This window comes from Lycium ferocissimum, chromosome 8, assembly GCF_029784015.1.
Source record: "Lycium ferocissimum isolate CSIRO_LF1 chromosome 8, AGI_CSIRO_Lferr_CH_V1, whole genome shotgun sequence".
Classification (NCBI taxonomy): Eukaryota; Viridiplantae; Streptophyta; class Magnoliopsida; order Solanales; family Solanaceae; genus Lycium; species Lycium ferocissimum.
This window is the reverse complement of record NC_081349.1, coordinates 46,405,699-46,424,587: the sequence shown is the minus strand read 5'-3', so window position 1 is coordinate 46,424,587 and position 18,889 is coordinate 46,405,699.

Here is an 18,889-nt window from a genome sequence, read left to right as displayed (position 1 = left end):
TAAATTTTATACAAGGAATTATGTTGAAAACACTAACAGCTGTCCAGTTCAAAAACGGGTTTTGCAACTTACCTCAATCATGTGGAGTAGCTTGTGGCTCAACCAAAATAGGTCTTGATGATTGATTTAGTGTATGAATATTATGATAGAAGAGAAGCTTTGGGGTTTTATTTGGTGACGAAAACGAAATATCAAGAGGAGGTGGAGAAAATCTTAGCCAATAAGGTATATAAAACCTTTGGATAACCAACCACAAATTTTTTTTTTTTTTTTGGAAAACTACAAAAAGGGGCTTCCCTAAATATATAAATAACTAATCCATTTAATAATTTACTAAGATAATAATTGTAGGAGTAGTTTACATGACTACCCATAATACTTCAAACAAGTTCCAAATATCGTCAAATTCGCATTTAGGAAGTGCGAAGTGAAATATACCCTTATTATCAAGATATGATCAATCGAGAATTCAAGTGTTAGTTTAAAATTTTTGGGGTGTTACATCCATTCCATTCCCTGAGGATTACCCCCGCGTGCTTGATTTTCTGGCCTATGTGCTCAATGATGAACTGCTCGGAGTTTCCTACCTGAAGCATCACTTGCCTCTAACCGAACTATCTTAAAATCCAGGACTGATTATAAGGACGGATCCCTCGAACCCCAGGTAGCAGCACAAATGGGAAACTCTTGCCTCGGACTATCACAATTTTGAATATAAAGTCAGGAAACATCCAATGGATCCAATCCTCGATCAAGTCGGTGATTAACTCAACCCAAGCATTTTTGGACATGAACCTGAGATTTGGACAATAATTCACAAGGCGATCTATCCAGTTCTATCAACTCCAACCCTGAACCTCTTAGCCATGTTGAGGTGTTTGATGATCCACCATTGCAGCAACATATTGCATCCCTGGAAGTGTCGAAAATGATTTCGGCACTTGTCTAGAGCTCAAAAGATGTCGGCCAAGTCGAAATACCTTGTTTCTTGATCTTTGGTTATACCGTGGAAGATCACATGGGCCAGATAGATCACTTGGGTATCTATGGCCAATGATTCGTCCTGTGGAAACACCATAGTGCCTAACAAGGCTATGGCGAAGGCTAAAGGCCTAGTGGTCTCCCATTCTTCTCGGCTCTTGAATTCCCTTCGATATAGAGTGTACCCGGTGACATCCCCAAATCTCCGGCATAGATCCCTGAAGGCTAAGGTGGGCCCTTGTGCCCAGGGCGCCTCAGTCAAAGCAAGAAACCTCATGATTTGGCCGACGGTGGGCCTCTGCAGAAATAACTAATTATGATCTGGCTTGTGTTGCCTCCTTAGACAGGTTCCATTGTTGTCTATGGCATCCCTAATTTCTTCTAGGGTAGGAGTCACTTCAATATCACCGAAACATAACAACATTTCTTTATCATCCCAATACCCCGCCAATACCTCTATCAGCTTCGGGCGACCTTTCATTGTCTTAATAGAGGGCAAGTATCCTATAGTGCAATTGATCGTTCGCTGGTGAGTACCACCCAACCATTCATACCAGGCTCTCAGCAACTCTGGAGCCTCAGTGACGATGTCAAAACGGATTCTTCGTTTCATCTACAAAACAGAACACGTTTAAGATTCCTCCGTCCTTATAGGATTAATAGTTTACCACATAGGAACGAACATGTCTTCACGTAGCATACAAATGAGATGCGGTGTTTTTCGGGTCATAGACCGTCCAAACACAGGGTAGTCCCTCTTAATAGGCCTTAGGTAGGTCTGAGATACCCAAGGCCCATCTAAGTATCTAGAGTGGTTTTTCATGAAGGACCGGAAACCCGAGCGAACAACTGGGATTGAACCGTTAGGGCTGTTGGACGACCGCGTAACAATTCCGCCTTACAACGGTTCCAAAAGAAATTTTTTGTTATATAGTGAAGAAACGACTGCGTGCTTCGTGAAGTCGCCTTTGGAACATAAACTGTAAAATAAATGCCAGGAGTGGCGTAGTTATGATATGCATGCACTGATAGTTAATAATCGCGGGAAAGTAAACACGTAGACAGTTAAGGCAACTATGCTCATATTATATTGAAACCCTTATGGTTAGAACCTTTGATCCCCAGCAGAGTCGCCATCTATAACGGTTTGCTTTTTACGCGGGTTAAGGCATAAAAGCTACTACGAACTCGTTGGTGCTCTTTCGGACTTTGTTTTCGAAAAGAGTCGCCACCTAAGTTTTAGAAAATTAGAAAAATCAGTTTTGAAGGGTTTATTCAAATACAGTGAAAAATCCTTCGCAATTCAGAGTTCTAGGTAAGGATCCTGATGATCCCCTGGGGAAGGTGTTAGGCACCCCACCATCAAGGATTCGTACTATACGGTTGACCTTCGAATTCTAATGTATGAGCATTTGCATGAACTGTCTATTTAGTGCCTATCCTCGCAAAAAAAAAAAAACAATCTATTTGGTAGGTTTGTGTATCATTTAGGAAAAAAGTTTGAATATATCTCCTTGATATATAGGGTATCGTAGTTTTCGGATTTATGTATAAGAAGTATATTTTGTTTATAAATATAGTATAGGGAAAACATTTTTGATTTTCAAGTTTGTTCATGCCATACTCATATTTTGGTCTGGGTTGGTCCGCTTTAGTACGTCTCAATCTCATCCGGAACTTTGTATATTGCGAAGGTTTAATTTTTACAAAAGGCGTTTCTGTACTTAAAAGGGGTGTATTTTTGCCCAATGAAACTCATCTCTTTTGGTCTTTTATTCTCCCAGTTTTGATAAGATAAAACCCAAGTCTGTTTTTGGTCTCAAATATTTACCCAATTTCTGGTTCTAAATAAGCTTGCTCCTGTTTCAAAAATAAATTGAGAATAGCTCAAAATGTTTTCGGGTACTTGAAAATTTACAAGTGTTGATGTGAAATTTAAGTACTGATTTGAAAAAACAAAAGAATTTTATGAGCCCTGGTCCAAAACCCTGTTTATTTAAATCTACGAACAGAGTTTCTCTCAGGACCAAAACTATGTAATTTATTTTAAGGAAAATTAGGCTGGTAAATTGCTAAATTGAGTGACGAATTCTGAACTTTGAAATAAATGTAAGTTTTTGTAAAGGTCAGGCAGCATGTTTGCCATTTTTATCTTAAATTTAAAAAAAGCCTGTTTTTTACCCGTTAGTACTTGAAAATTGTTTGTAAAATCCATTTTTATACTTAGTTTTGAAATGTCGAATTTGATCGTGGTTTTGAAAAATTGTTTGGGAACCTAAAGTCATCTAAACGGCATATGAACCGTTATCAAAAGACAGCTAGTTCAAATCATAAGGATTCCACTATAATATGAGTTTGTACACATTTACAAATATATCAAGTCAAATAAATGAATAGACATGGAAATGAAAACAAATGGGGATAGACTGGGGTGTACCAAGCCCCCTTAATTGGCCATTTTCACCCATGGCTGGGCCTTCTGCGTGCCTCGCTATTTATCTTCGCGGACTCGATCGTCTTTATTTTGAAATAAGATTCTTATTGGGCCTTTAGCCCAATAATGGGCCGTCCCGACCCGAGCGGTCATGCGAGTGCATAGGAAGGAAAGAAAAAGGGAACTCGGCTAGTTTATATTTACTGAACTTATCACGCTAATAATCAAACTAAACATATATATTATCAAAATACTTATATGAATCCTGCCTTTATCCCATCCTCAACTAGATTTTGTCAGTTAGAGACCTCAAATGGCATGGGGACTAGGTCCTTGCCCCGTATTCCCGATGTCGCACAAGTTCCAAGGGGTTTAAGAGAACCCCAGGCATGGCTAACGTCGGGAAGGCTTGGACGACCCCAAACTGCAATGGTCCATCTCAAACAACATATCCAAAAGAGGGCAAGAGAGAGTATAGAACTCAAAACTATAGAGTAATCCAAACAGGTTCATGACAACAACAACGTTATACTGTACCCCCCAAGATGAGAGTATATGCAAGATGTAACCATGAAGTGGTTAGATGAGACTTTAGCCATTCATGCAAGTATGGAAGTTGAGGTGGATAAACTAAGTCATATAACCAGATGTAACCATGAAGTATGAAACGACGAAGAGATGGAAGTTGCATACAATTACCCAAGAAGTGCAGCATGAATGAGAGTCAATTGCGAAAGAGAAATTTAATGGGATGATCAATGGTATAACAGAGGGGTAAGCTAAGTAAATCAAACAGAGGCCATGGCATGAAGACATAACACAGGGATACACCAGGTACTACATGATGGGGGCAAACAAGACTAAACCATCATTCCTAACTAGCATGGACATACAAAGCCAAACATATCATACTTTCAGAGAAGGAAAAGTGCATGGTACATAACAAAATAGTATGTTGCATTCAGATAAATAGGGGGTATAAGAGTAACTCCACATGGTGTCAACAAGAACAAACACATAGAATGGCAGGCTAGATAAAGTGCAGTTGTTCAAGTGCTATGAAAGGACATCTGATGAAATATAGCACATTTCAGCATATAGAGCAGGGTAAGCAGGAATGAGAAGGCTTGGTCACATGATCAGGGATGAACTAATACAAGTTGCAGTGGTATGCAGAAAGGTAATCAAGAGTAAGGGGCCTAGACCTAGGATCATGGATAAAGCAATGCAAGCAATGGGGTTGTAGAGAGGGCAAGCAAATCAGGACAGGGAATAGTGCATGCAGTAGCATTTAGAAGAAACAAGTAAGTCATGAGAAATTAACACACATACCCAACATTTGAGATAATACAAACTGCAATATGCAGAAGATTTAGGAACTAAGCATGGATCATGGACTACGCAAGGGCAAGTCACCGGCTGCGGACAAAGCAAGCAAAATAGATTTCATACACATAGTCATGCAAACAGACATAAAGATCAGGGTGCAACATGTAGATAAAGACAAGTATGGGCAAATCTAGAATAGGTAGCCATGGCATAGGCAGAGAAGGTAAACCAAATAAGGCCCCTAAAGTATAGTTTTGAATAGGCAAGATACAGGGGGAGCATATTAACAAAAAGAGAGGCAGGAACAACACCAGCGCATGGCCATGAGGGAAAGTCAAACAAAGGTGCAACCATTCAAGTGAGATAATAAAGCAAAACCAATGCATAGTCACGAAAAGAAGTTCAGAACTATATGTCTCACACAGGTGGAAGAAGTGAAACAGGAATCAATATAGAATCATGAAAATGGATCAAAACTGTAGGCCTCATTCAGATGAGATAAATGAAGGAAGAACTTGTACATAGGGGAAATGAACTCAGAACTTCACACCATACTCAGTAAAGCAGGAACTAATGTCTAGCCATGGAAATCATTCCAATAACATGCCACATTGAAAGCGAGAAACAAAATGTAGTTATGGAAATGAATTCAAACATCATGCCATAAGCAGGGGACGAACAGAGACAACTTTGAGATACATGGTCATAGCATGGGCAAGGCAACGTTAAGATTTAATGCTATGGTGACAAAACATAGAAAAGGAGACAACATCCATATTCCCAAATGCAGGTAGAGTCCTGAGACAGAGGTGGCAATATAAGGACCTCAAAAGGTTTTCCATAGGATTTCCAGTCATCTAATCCCTTTATTTTTTTTGCCTGTTGATGGCAGAGAGAAACAGAGAAATGTACAAAGGCAACTCACACATCCCATAGACAACAAAAAATGCCATGGCACCTCTTATTTGGAGGAAAGGGTGTTATGATCCAAGTTTCCTTGATTCTCCGCAATCCTCACTCCAAGGTTTCTTTTAAAAAGGCTTTCTTAAGTCATGTGGCTCAGAGTTTATGTCAACACACTCCTGATTTCACTCCTCATCAATTAACCATTGGAAAAATAGTAAAGACAATTAACTCTACAAACATCATATTTTTTATCTTTTACTTAATCCTAAGCCCTTGCCGTTGCAAACAAACCATTATTTGAACTAAGTGTATGGTGGACTTGTATTAAAGGTGACACTGTCCCCCAGATTTCTCAACCCCAAAACAACATTTAGGTGCAAATATACTCACATTAGACAGGAATAAAGAGACTACAAATTTGAAGCAGGGCACATATTCACATAAAGTCACATATACCAAACATGATTCGGAATGGAAAAAACCTTTGAAACAACCAGTCATGATTATGCTAAATTTTAATGATAATCAGACCTCAACCAAGAGTGTCACATGAGTCCAATGAGCCTAGATTACTATGTGGTTGGTATTCAAGTATGGTCAAGCAAAGTACAAGCTCATGGGCACATAGATTAGTTAAGCCTAAGTATGTGTAGCACAATCAAACAAATCGAGACCTAAACCAATACATAACTGACCTTTTGTCAACATGTAAGTCATACTTAGGTAATCACGGGTGGAATAACACAGGACTGACCATACAAAGGCAAGATTAAACCCCATGGACTTGACTAATCATAGACAGAACTGGTCATGTAGACAGAATTAACATACTACATTTGTTGAGACTGGCCCAAGGGATAGTTGTGAGGACTATGCATAGTTAAATATAGCATGATGTCAAACATTGCATAGTACAACATCACCAAATCAGGCTTAAGGCAAAACTAAGTGAGATCGTATAACACCACAGCACATGATGGATCAAGGTTTTCACATAGTTAGCATTCTGAGGTATGATTAAATAAAATATGACCAAGTTGACACATGATTAGGCTAGGATGAGCACATATAGCATATTTATGCAATTACAAGACTTAACTAGCATATAATTAGTCATCATCAAACATGTAGCTCATACTTAGGCAACTATAGGATGGAAAATGCATATGATCCCTTACTTCATGGTAAAATGAACTCTTATGAACTAAACCATTCATTTAAATAGGATTATTCACAATAAAAGGGATAAAAAATACTACCATTCTAAGGTTGAACATGTAGCCAATCAATGCAGCCCCAAACACCAAGCATAGATTCATATTAATACCATATACTATAGAATCAAACTGTAAGGAAGGAACTGATCTAGGCTAAATAAGAATGAAGACATGAGGATCCTAAGTTAACTTAGCCTTAACCAGAAAGGGCTACCTGAATTATCATGTACTTAAAGGATTGAAGAAAACTGTGACTAACACAACCATATTACTTGAAAAATAACAATAAAACAACATAAGTAACTCACAGTAATTGCTAAGACTAAAGATTAACAACAAGATAGGCAATTACCTTTTGTATGAGCAGCCCAATGTAATGACCCATTTGGTCGTTATTGCATCTTCGACACTTTTGACCCTTTTCCAAGCTTGGTTAGCTCACTTTTGATCCAAGGGGACCATTGAAACGCTGCCCGAGATGTTTAGATTTGATTCGGGTGACCTTTTGTGAAAAGTGGGCTTAAAGCGAAAAAGAGTTGACTCAACATTGACTTTTGGATAAACGAACTTTTTTCAAAAATTCGTCAATTTTGAGAGGTCCGGATAGTCATTTAGAACTTGTGTGCATATTTGGTTTGGTTCTCAATGCACTAGGGTGCATTTTGGGACTTGGGTTGGAAAGTTAGTTTTGAGGTATCGGGGATTGACTTGGTCAATGAGACCTCCGATGGTAATTCCAAGGCCACGAATTCATTCGTAGCACATTTTTATGTATATCTGCATATTTAGTTTGTGTCTGGGAGGTTCTGGGATGGTTCCGAGTGATAATTTCAAGTTTGGAAGACACTAGTAAAATTCTGGTGTCTAGTGGGCGCAGAAGCAGCCGGGTGACCGCCGAAGCGGCCTGATGGCTACCAAAGCGGTCGGCCACAAAAGCAGTCGGGTGGCTGCCGAAGCGGGCGGGTGGCCGCCGAAGCGGGCGGGTGGCCGCAGAAGCAGTCGACGGGCAGAATCTGCTATTTTTAAGTTTTAAAAGCCCCAACCTTAAGTCATTATTTCATTTTCATATCTCTAAGGTTGGGGAGGCGATTTTGAGAGGGCTTTCACTAGTTCTTCACAAAGGTAACATCCTTGACCTTAGAATCATCTATTCACTTCTCTTAACCATTAATCTATGCTATGATTCTTCCTAAGAGTATGAAGGCTAAGTGGGTTTTGGGGTTTTCTTCTAAAATGAACTTGTGGTTAAAAAATCTTGATTTGTTGGTCGGGTTAGCTCTATTAAGCATGTATTTGATGAAAAAAATTTATTATTGCATGATTCTAACCTAGTAATAACTAGAATCAAAGAGGGTTTTCATGGGTTTTGGGAGAAAAAGTGTTAAAAACAAAGTTGATGAATAGATGAAGTTTAATGATGAAATTGTTGATGTTTATGATAGAATATCATGTTTCCATGCTTAGTAATCAATAACCCATGATTATTTCATAGAAATTCTTGAATAAAAAATTAGGGTTCTTAGACCCAAATTGAGGGTTTTTCATATAAAAAGGGTTTTGAGGATTAGTTGAACATTCCTTTAATTTTAATGACGGGTTTGGGTAAATTGGTGTTGAAATTGGTATTTTCATCATAAAATTTCCATTTTGCCCTTAAGTCCTATTTTTCTAAATTAAAGAGCGGGCTTGACCCGAATAGAATATAACCAATATGGGTGTTGTTCTTCTCGTATTCTTACATAGAATCTCTATTTGATTAGAGTTTGATTGTGTGGAGACTCACCGTGAGGGCAAGGAATTAGCTCGTGGTCCGTGATTTGTTGTTCGGCGTTCCAGGTAGGTTACGACTTACCTTTGTAGTGAGACTTCGACTAGCAAAGCGTATATTTAGATAGTATTGTCGGTGATTTCATGTAAACCTTCGGGTATGAAGTTTGGGTTGGATGTTGCCTTAGGGTTTGGTATTGCTTGTGACTTGTTTGATCGGACTTGTGTCCTGTAGACTCCATAGGACCTTGTTTGGTACGTTATGTATAAATTGGTGGATTGTCTGTGAATTGGGAGTCAAACGGAAGGACGAATTTACTTGATATTGATACTAGTACTTAGTGTATGCCTTGTTATTGGTATAGAAATTTCGGGATATTTGGCCCTTATTGTCGTGAAAATTGGATATGCATTATGATTACTGTGTGGATCATTTGTGATATTAGTGCGCTATGTTTGGCACGGCTTGAAACTTAAGATTGTTCACAGTTTATAGTTGCACTGTCTCATATTCATACACATATTCATGGCATATTGATTATTGAGTCACCCTAGGCTTTGTGACACGGGATAACAAGTCATTCTAGGCTGTGTGATACGAAATGACCGAGATGGAAATACTGATACTATATTGTTAGGCTATGTGATTAGTACTGATCATAGAAATGAAAAGGAAACATTAATGAATATGATATCGTGAGACTTGATTATTAGTAAAATTGAGAGTTGTGACTCCTTTGTGGTTTATCTTGTTGCCTTGATGATAATATTACTTATGCACCCTTCGTGGCACAGTTGGTTATGATTCATTGATATTGTACTTGCATCATATTCATACTTCATACATTATTGCATTGGATACTGCGTCATCTCTGGGCTGTGTGCGGAGTGACTGATATAAGACATATTGATATGACTCATCCTGGGTTGTGTGCGGAGCGACCGATATTCTTCTGAGACATATTTGGTATTGAGTTATCTCTGGGCTGTGCTCGGAGTGACTGATATGGAACATTGATATTATGAGATTTTCGAATATTTGATCCCCTGAGCTTTGTGCGGAGTGACGGTGCTTGGACTTTGCGGGTCCCCCTTGGGTTGTGCTGCCGAGGCGTGGAGGTATTCCGCCATCAGAGTACAAGAGTATAGGCATTGCATTGCATTGCATTCATACCTCATATTACATTGCCTTGATTATACTTCCTGGTTGATTATGACTTAGTTATGGTGTTGGTTATATTTCTTGGCTGTTTATGAGTTAGACTATGTTTGTTAGAGCGTACTAGTAGACTTGTTTGATGTACATGAATAGTTGGAACAATTGAGATTAGTTGCTATAACATAAGGTTGGGTATGAATGGTAATTGGGTGCAAAATCCTGACTTGTACTCTAGCGTTTACTTGTTTTCTTTTACATTATTGTCTTTATATATGTCAACTAGTCTTAGTCGACCTATGATATCTACCAGTACCATTGTTTTGTACTGACCTACGCTTGCTGCATTCTTTTATGGATGCAGAGTATTAGGCAGGTTCACTTTTTTCCCTCGCGGCTGATCGGCGAGGCTGCTGTAGAGTCATTCCAGGGTGAGAACGATGACGGCAACTGCTCGGATGTTTTTTTCCTTACTTACTTGTCTTACTCTTATTTCGAGTCAATTATATTATGAGACTTTTTCATCTTCAGACTTATAGTATTTAGTTAGTGATCTTGTATGACCAGACCAGATACTGGGGTGGTTTATGACTATTTTCGCATTTATTATATATTCGAGTGATAGTCTTCGTTTCTTATTTGTTTTCCGCTATATATATATATATATATATATATATATACATATATATATATATATATATATATATTGGGTTTGTGAATGTCGAATTAAGGGTTCGCCTATCGAGGCGAGATAGGTAGGTGCCCGCGTGACTTTGTGAAATTGGGTCATGACACCCAAATCAAGATTTGAACTTGGTGTCACACCCCGACTTTACTAGGGTGTGATGGGCACCCGACCCCATGTTCGGAGCCGAGCGAACCCGCTGACTCTTATTACATATGTAAACTCGTGAATCAATTAAGAACAAGATACATGGTATACTCTCCATTTTTTTCATAAGTAAAGACTATCATCATATGGGGCCCGTGACATAAAACATAATAACATATTGACTGGCGAAGCCGTCTACAAAGCTGACACTCTATACCCACGACTCTGTCTGCAAAGTCTCTAACATCGACTCAGAAATTCTAGTGCACAAGCTCTGACTCGGCAGCACTCCCAGGAACAAGTGGGGTCTACCAACTTCGCTAGAACCTCTTCTACACCGCTCCCCCTCGCTCGTCCGGGTGTACCGCGCGGCACGAAACGCAACCCCCGAAGAAGAGGGTCCGTACGAGCAATGTACTGAGTATGTAAGGCGTGAATAGTAACATAGTAAGAAATGAACATATGAATATCAACTGTATGGAAATATAGAGCATATTATAAGATCAAGAGGTAACCTGTACATGTGAATGCCTCTGGAGGCGGATACCATGCATGCTTATCTTTTCCTTGAAAAACATTTCTTTTCATATATATAGAAAATAGAGCATGTAGTATTGCCGAGGCGTCGGCAGCCGATCCATTTAACCATAATATATATATATATATATATCCCGCGTCCGGGCATCCCGCGTCCGGGATGATATCAAGTCAAATACGGCTACATGTACCGTGTATAACCCAGCGTCTATAGCGCTCTGCCCTGCTCCCATCTTCCCCATATACATATATATACATATATCATAGCATAGCATGCAGGGGAGCCCAAAGAAAAGCTATGACTCTATCGGAGTGACGTAAGGTCGATAACCTCCGATCGCAATATGGAATAACCATGGGCGCTTTGTCTCACCTTGAAGGAACAATTTATATAAGGCGAGACTATCAATGGAGAATAACTTCATGGAAAAAAAACATATAACAAAATCATAAGGCATCATTTCGTTTACTTTAAAACCTTTGAAAATAGTCATTATCCAAAAATAGCTTAACATTTCATATCGTCATATTCGTAGTAAGAACATATCCTTGACATATTCGTCATATACTTTTTCTCATATCTGGCATCATCATTATCATCATAGAACCATAGTCGTCGTTTTAGTCATTAAGACTTTCAATATTGTAAAACTTGGTTTTTGGAGAAAAATGAATATTTTGGAAAACATTTGTAAACTTTTAGGAAGGAAAATCATGCCTTGGGGTCAATGGTTTAGTTAGAACAGCTATTGTTTGGTAGTCGGAATGATAACCAAGAACTCCCATTAACTATAGTACGGAAATAAGCCTAATGGGACAATAGGAGGGAATTCGGGAATAGTGAACCCACCTCGGTCAAATGAGGCGGCGTACACAATTTACGTATAATACATTTCATGACATTACTTATGAGAGTTTTAGGGTAGTCGGATCTTATTCATGCAAGTTCTAGGTGTTTAGACAATTCTTTTAACTATTCATGAGCATTTACTTCAATCTTACTGAATGAATAGTAGTTAATTTCAAACTCGGATTTCTAGAATTAGAGTGGTCCCCGAGGCACGTATTCAAGCCTATTACGTCTAAGACATGCCAAAGAAGGAAAGTGAAGCCTTACATACCTCTTTCCGCTCCTTCGCTACTCCAAATCCAAGTTGCAAATCCGCCAAAATCTACAATTTGGTCATGTTTACCAAACATTGATTAGAAGCCTTTAAAGGTTGAATCTTAAAATAACACTTGGCTACCGAAATTTCGGCAAAGATTTCCCCGTAAATACTCCATCCCACCAAGTTCAACTTGGTCAATTTCAATCAACAACCATCCCGGAATTCAACCCGGCCAAACCATCAACAACAATGCCAACAATCATTCTAGCAACACCTCAATATTCAATTCAATTCGATTCAATTTACATAATGTTCCAACAACTTAATCTACATACTACTTCATCCGAAACCTTCAACTTCAATAACAAACAACATTCTACATAGAATAAATCCATTCTTTCCATGCAACACAACACAACACGACCAACTCATACGACACAACACACATAACACAACACACGGCCAAACTTGGCATGCACATTTCTATAAATCTTCATTCATTTTTTGACGTAATAACAACGACCAACGTGCTACATACATAATTAACCACCACATACACCACACGACTTCTACTATGTACATGTGTTCCATGCTTTTCATCCATTTTCTATACTAAAACATATACAAACCATCTACAACAACCATTAAAATTCTACACAAAATCAATTCATCACACCTTACCATTTCACTACACCATTCGGCCAAGCCTCCAACATACATATATATTTTTTTTGTATATTTCATTGATTCCTTCATGCTACAACATATACCATCATCCGCAACACATAAGAGAAGGGATAAAGTCTTACCTTTTCCACTTGTTCTTCAACTTCCACTTGGCTAGGAATTATGAATTTCATACCAATGAACGATTTTCTTGTTCCAACGAATCTTCCACGTTAAAGAGGACATTTCAATTACTTGAAATGCAAGAGAAAAATAATTTTTGGACCATGTTCTTTCTAGGGCCAAGTTGGCCGAACCTCCCCTTTCTCTCTTCCTTTTTTTTTTCTTTCTTTGTTCTCTCTTTTTCTTCCACTCTCTTAAACTTAAAAAGATGACCACACACACACATATATATAGCTATATAAGCATGTGAGGGGCACATGCCCCCTCTCTAGAAATTTCTTGAATTTATAGAAAAGATGACTTATTTTGTCATCTTATTTTCCATTCTTTTCTTTTTCTTTTTGTCACATGGCCAATATGGCCCTTTTAGAACTTTCATGGACCCTTGGTGAAATTCCCGTTTTCCTCTCGACTTTTATCAATATTACCATTTTGCCCCTGGCCTTCCGCATTATTTCCACGGTCCATTTAGTGAATTTCTCTTTTTGCCCTTAGCCTCTCACAATAATTCCATACTAATAATAGTCATAAATAATATCCACAACAACTCGTACATTAAAATAATTTTTGAGAATGGTCTCGCCCTTAACTTTTCACGTCGACTTTGAGATTTCCAAACGTACAAAATACGGGCTATAACACTTGGAGCCTTCTTTTGTGCTTCCAAATCCCAAAATCGAACCACAAATACAAATAAAACACATAGAAGGGTAAAAATTTTGACTAAAAAAGGATTTTTTTCCTTCTTAACTTAAAATTATACTGATAATGCTTTTCCCTCTAGTAAAAACTCAATTATGAAGCTTTTATATTCAGCTTTCGCCTTTCTTTTTTCTTTGCTCCTTTTTTCCGCCTCTTTCTTTGTGTCAAACATAGGGGTTCTATAACCCCTAGAATATCCTCTGAATGAAGAAAAACGATGTGGGACTTCCAATTTTTTCAAGTTATATCTCAGTTTTTTAGCATCAAACTGTCCAGATCGAAAAAGGAAAAGTAATCAACGGTTTACATTGCATCTAACAGCTGTAAATCAAAAAAATATAAAGATATACAATGATTTTACCTTAGAGGCGTGTTTGGAAGGATTTAATCGAAGAAAAATGCGAAAAAGGGTGAAGCAATAAATGATTCGTCCTCTTCCCTGCCATTACCACCGCCCTTAAAACTAGCGATGGGACAGCAAGAGAGAGGGAGAGGGGTGAGGTGATGGCGTAGGGGTTTCAAAACCCTAGCCACAAAATGTAATGACCCCTCCTTAGGGCTCTGTTATTTGAGAGGGAGTATTATACGTTTGGCATTGGGTCGGGTCAGTCCCTTGGATTGGGCTCGGCCATTTGGTTAAATGAAGAAGAAAAAAGGCCTCTTGTATATTGTATACACATATAAGTGTATATCAAAACTATACTTATGCGTAGGGACAAAACGAGTATTTTTATAAAGTAGGAAAATACTTAAAATAGCTAATTAAGATCTCAATTAACCAAATCACGGTCAAATTAGGACATAATTAATATAAAACATGACTGTTAAATTCATTTTGTAAACATGCCCCTCCCCCCCCCCCCCCCCCCCCCCCCAAATAACCAAGTTGATTAATAAAACAATTTATCAATTAAACAATTATGCAAACACATAGAATTAAAGGCTGAGGGGCAAAATGGTCAATTCCTTTAATTACTCAAATTCCTTCGATAAAATAAGATAAATTATTTGCTCATTAGACTTATTCCTGACTCAACACTTAAATAAACAATTATTCAAAATTGTTTTGCCTTTTTTTTTTTTTGATTAATTCTAATAAAATATTTCATAAATATCATAAAATATCAATTAATTTCTAAATAATTTATATTGTCATGAAAACCCTTTTCATCAATTAAAAAGGGAAAAACACTGACCAGAACAATTTTATAAGAATCTATTTAGACTTTTTAAGATACACAACTCATTTTATTTATTATCCAAGGACTCCGAGTAATTAAAATAAATTACGGGAGGTCAAAAATTAGGTGTCAATAATGACCCTTGTCCTTATTGTGGAGGACTACACTCATGGCAAAATTGTTTGATTCCTCCCGGGGGTGGATTGTGCGCACAATCTCAAACGTATGAGTGGAGTATTTGTGATAGGTGTGGTGGTCAAAATGGTCATTGGGCTAATTGTACTTATTTTTCCTTCCCTTCCCCGAACCCCCACTATGACGATTCTACTTTTGATTTTGATGATAATAGGGATATGGAAGTGGAAGAAGTTTCAAATGCCCAAAATGAGAAGATAATGTTCATGTTGGAGACCATCCTTGAAAAAGTGGAAAAACAGAACTTAGCAGTTAAGGACTTGAAGCAAGCACTTAATGACTTGAGTCAAGCAATTAATTGAAATGACAAAGTTATTCACACATTGGAGGATCAAATGAAATCATTGGTTGAGGCTCATAATGCTTACCAACTTGAGGGTGTTGAAAGTTGTCAAGAAAGGTCCATATTCGAAGGAGAAACTGAGCTTCATTATAAGAAATCAAAAATTGAACATCCGCCAACCAACTCTATGCTTATTGAAGATGCTGGAGAAGAAAGGGAATTAGAGTCAACCGATGTCATGAAAAATGTTGAAATTGACTCTAGTTCATTTGATAATCCCCCTCCAATCTCCTGTCCTCTCCTCGTCTATCTCTCTCCCTCACTTTCTCTCTACGTGCAATTTTTTTCTCTCTCTTTCTGCTCTTTCTTTTCTTTTTCTATAGTTTGTTTGATGTGGAGTTTGGGGCAAAAATTGTTCAATTTTGGTGTTGTTGGCTGATTGATATGTAGTTGTTCTTCTTTGAACTATAATTCCCATTAAATTGGGAGGGTAATTCAATTGTCTAGATGCCTCAAAAAGATTAGTTAAAGGGATGCACACAACCTATTCAATGAATTGTCTGAAAGGAAAATTAATTTCTTTGGTGAATTCTGAGTAACCAAGCGACATTAAGAGATGCGTAGGAGTCAATTTTGATGTGTGGTTCGAGTACGAGAGGGAGTTTTGCTGAGTCTATTCAAATATGGCATAATGTGTAAATGGAAGAGGAAGTGAGTTCGACTGTAACTTTCTTTTTCTGAATGCATATTTCCATGGTTGGATATTTTATGTACTTTCATGGTAATGCTCAAGCAAAAATGGCTAGAGTTGTTCTTTTCGGTTGTTGGTTTATAAATTGCTTGAGTTGGATAAAAAAAAATGAGAATGGAATGCTACATTGATATCTTCAGTTGTCATTGCTAATTTGGTATCATTGATTGTAATGTTGAAATTGTTAAGATTGGTACTCCTTTTTGCAGGGATGAGAATCAATTGGTATTTTCAATTTATTTTTTTTAATATTAAATGTCCCTAGTTCATCTGAAACGATTCATGGAAGAGTTGAATAATGAGTCTATGCCAGAACTAGCCGCTGCCAAGTACACAGACTCCTCGCCCTTACATTCCTGCTCCACAACATCATTTTTTTCTCAGGGAATCCCTTCTAACTTTGGCTTTCACTGTATAGTTGCATCGAGGGCAATGCAACATTTTTAAGTTGGGGGGTGAGACTTTATTTTTATAGATATTTTTGTGATGGGATGTGATATGTCATGATGGATGAAACTTTTGGTAGATTGACTCTTTGTTTTGGTATTTTTTTTATGACATTAATATTAGTATGATTTTTTTAAATTTTTTATTTTATTACTAGTTTCTTTAGTTTTTTGTAGTTTAGTTGTAGGAATGGTGTTGGGATGTGATTTTTGCTCCTTGACCAATTATGGCTTGCTTGGTACCAGCACATTTAAACCTTGGCGTACGAATTCTTGATTTTTGAAAAAGAAAAACGATTGAAGTAAGGACTCTTGTTGTGACTTTTAGACTCAATTTTTGGCTCTTACTTTCACGAATTAGTCTCTTTAGGCTATGAGTGGCTATTTGAGTTCGTTTGTTTCAATTGGTTCTTGGATACATATTCTACTTGAGTTTACATGTGCCATGTGTGTAGTGCTTAGGGAGGTTTTGAGTCACTTTTACCCAAATTGTGCCCAACCTTAACCAAAAGCCTACATTACAACCCTTTAAGTCTTAATTGATTTTGAACCAAGTGTGTCTACATTAGTGGAGAAATATATGAAGGGCAAGCTTATGGTACTACTTGTGTACATTTGAACATCTTGTGAGAGAGAGAGTTAGTTCTTTCTATTTGATATACCATTTGTGTTTTGAATTACATTTTCTAAGTGTGGGACTCTCTCTTGAGTGTGAGGGCACATGAGAATTTAAGTTGTGAATTTGTTCCATTTTCCAATTGAGAGGAATGAACAAAACAAAGTTGTTTTGTAATAATGAGCCAAATTTTGAAGCTTTAGTGTCATGACTTGTTTGCTACTTTGATTAACTTGGTGTTTGAGCACTTGAAATGAAAATGAAATTTTTGAGAAGAAGTTGGTGATTCATATGTTTTGGATTAATTGATGGTACCAATCAAAGTCATGTAATTGTGTTTAAAGTAGAATTTTTTACTTGGTATGATGTTGGTGCACATTTGAATGGAGTCCTTTGAAGGAAATTGTATGTTTTGATTTTGTTAAGGACAACCAATGATTTAAGTTTGGGGGTTTGATGAGTTGGTATTTTACCAACTTATTTCTTCTTTAATCTTAGATTGTGCTATGTTTTTATTGAGAAAATAGTGCATTTAATGTCGTTTACTTCCATTTTATAGGTTCATATGATTGAGAAGAGCTATGTAAGAAACCAAGCGAAAAAACAAGTCAAAAAGAGGCCAAAATGAAGAAATGACAAAAATGGCTAAAACTACAAAAATGGAAAGATTTGCAAAATCTGGACAGTTTTGTAGAATCTGAAAATATGGAGTTGTTTTGGTCTTATTTTTTATTGGAAAATTGTGCAACTATAAAAGGAAGACTTGAAGGCAAATATCATCATCTTTGGCCATTTTCAACACAAGTTTTGGAGACTAGGGTTCATAAACTCACACTTTGGAAGAGAAGATTTGAAGACTTAGATGAGAAATTTCTCACTCTTTTACTCATTTCTTCAATTCCTTGTTAGGTATTGAATATCTAAGTATGTAGTACTCCATTCCATGACTTGAATCTTGTTGATGGAAATATTCTATGATTAAAGTTTGGATGAAACTCTTGTTTTGCTTATGGATTGAATGATTTTTTTTGCTAATGAAATGAGTTAATGTTGTTTTAATTAATCTTGTTCTTTAATGTTTCTTAATGGATTAGCTAACCCTAAGATCCGCTCATTTACTTCGATTTGAGCTCGAGAGAGGAAGATTGAAGTTGGGAAAGATTAAGTAACAAGAATTTGGGGCTTTAAAACCCATCTAATAACTTGAGCTAGAGATAGGAAAGTTACTTGAGATTATATTGATTGTGCTTAATATCACACTCTTAAGGCTTGACAAAGCTAAGAGTGAAATTCATTAATTTGGTCGAGAGACTTTGTCACGACCCAATTTCAAAAAGTCGCGTGGGCACCTACATATCCCACCTCGGTAGGCGAACCCTTAATTCAACCTTCACAAACACAGTCTATATATATATATATATAGCGGAAAAAAATAAGCAACGAAGCCTGTCACTCGAATATATAGTAAATGCGAAAATAGTCATAAACCACCCCAGTATTTTGTCTGGTCGTACAAGAGCACTAACTAAATACTACAAGTTTGAAGAAGAAAAAGTCTCATAATACAATTGTCTCGAAATAAGAGTAAAACAAGTAAG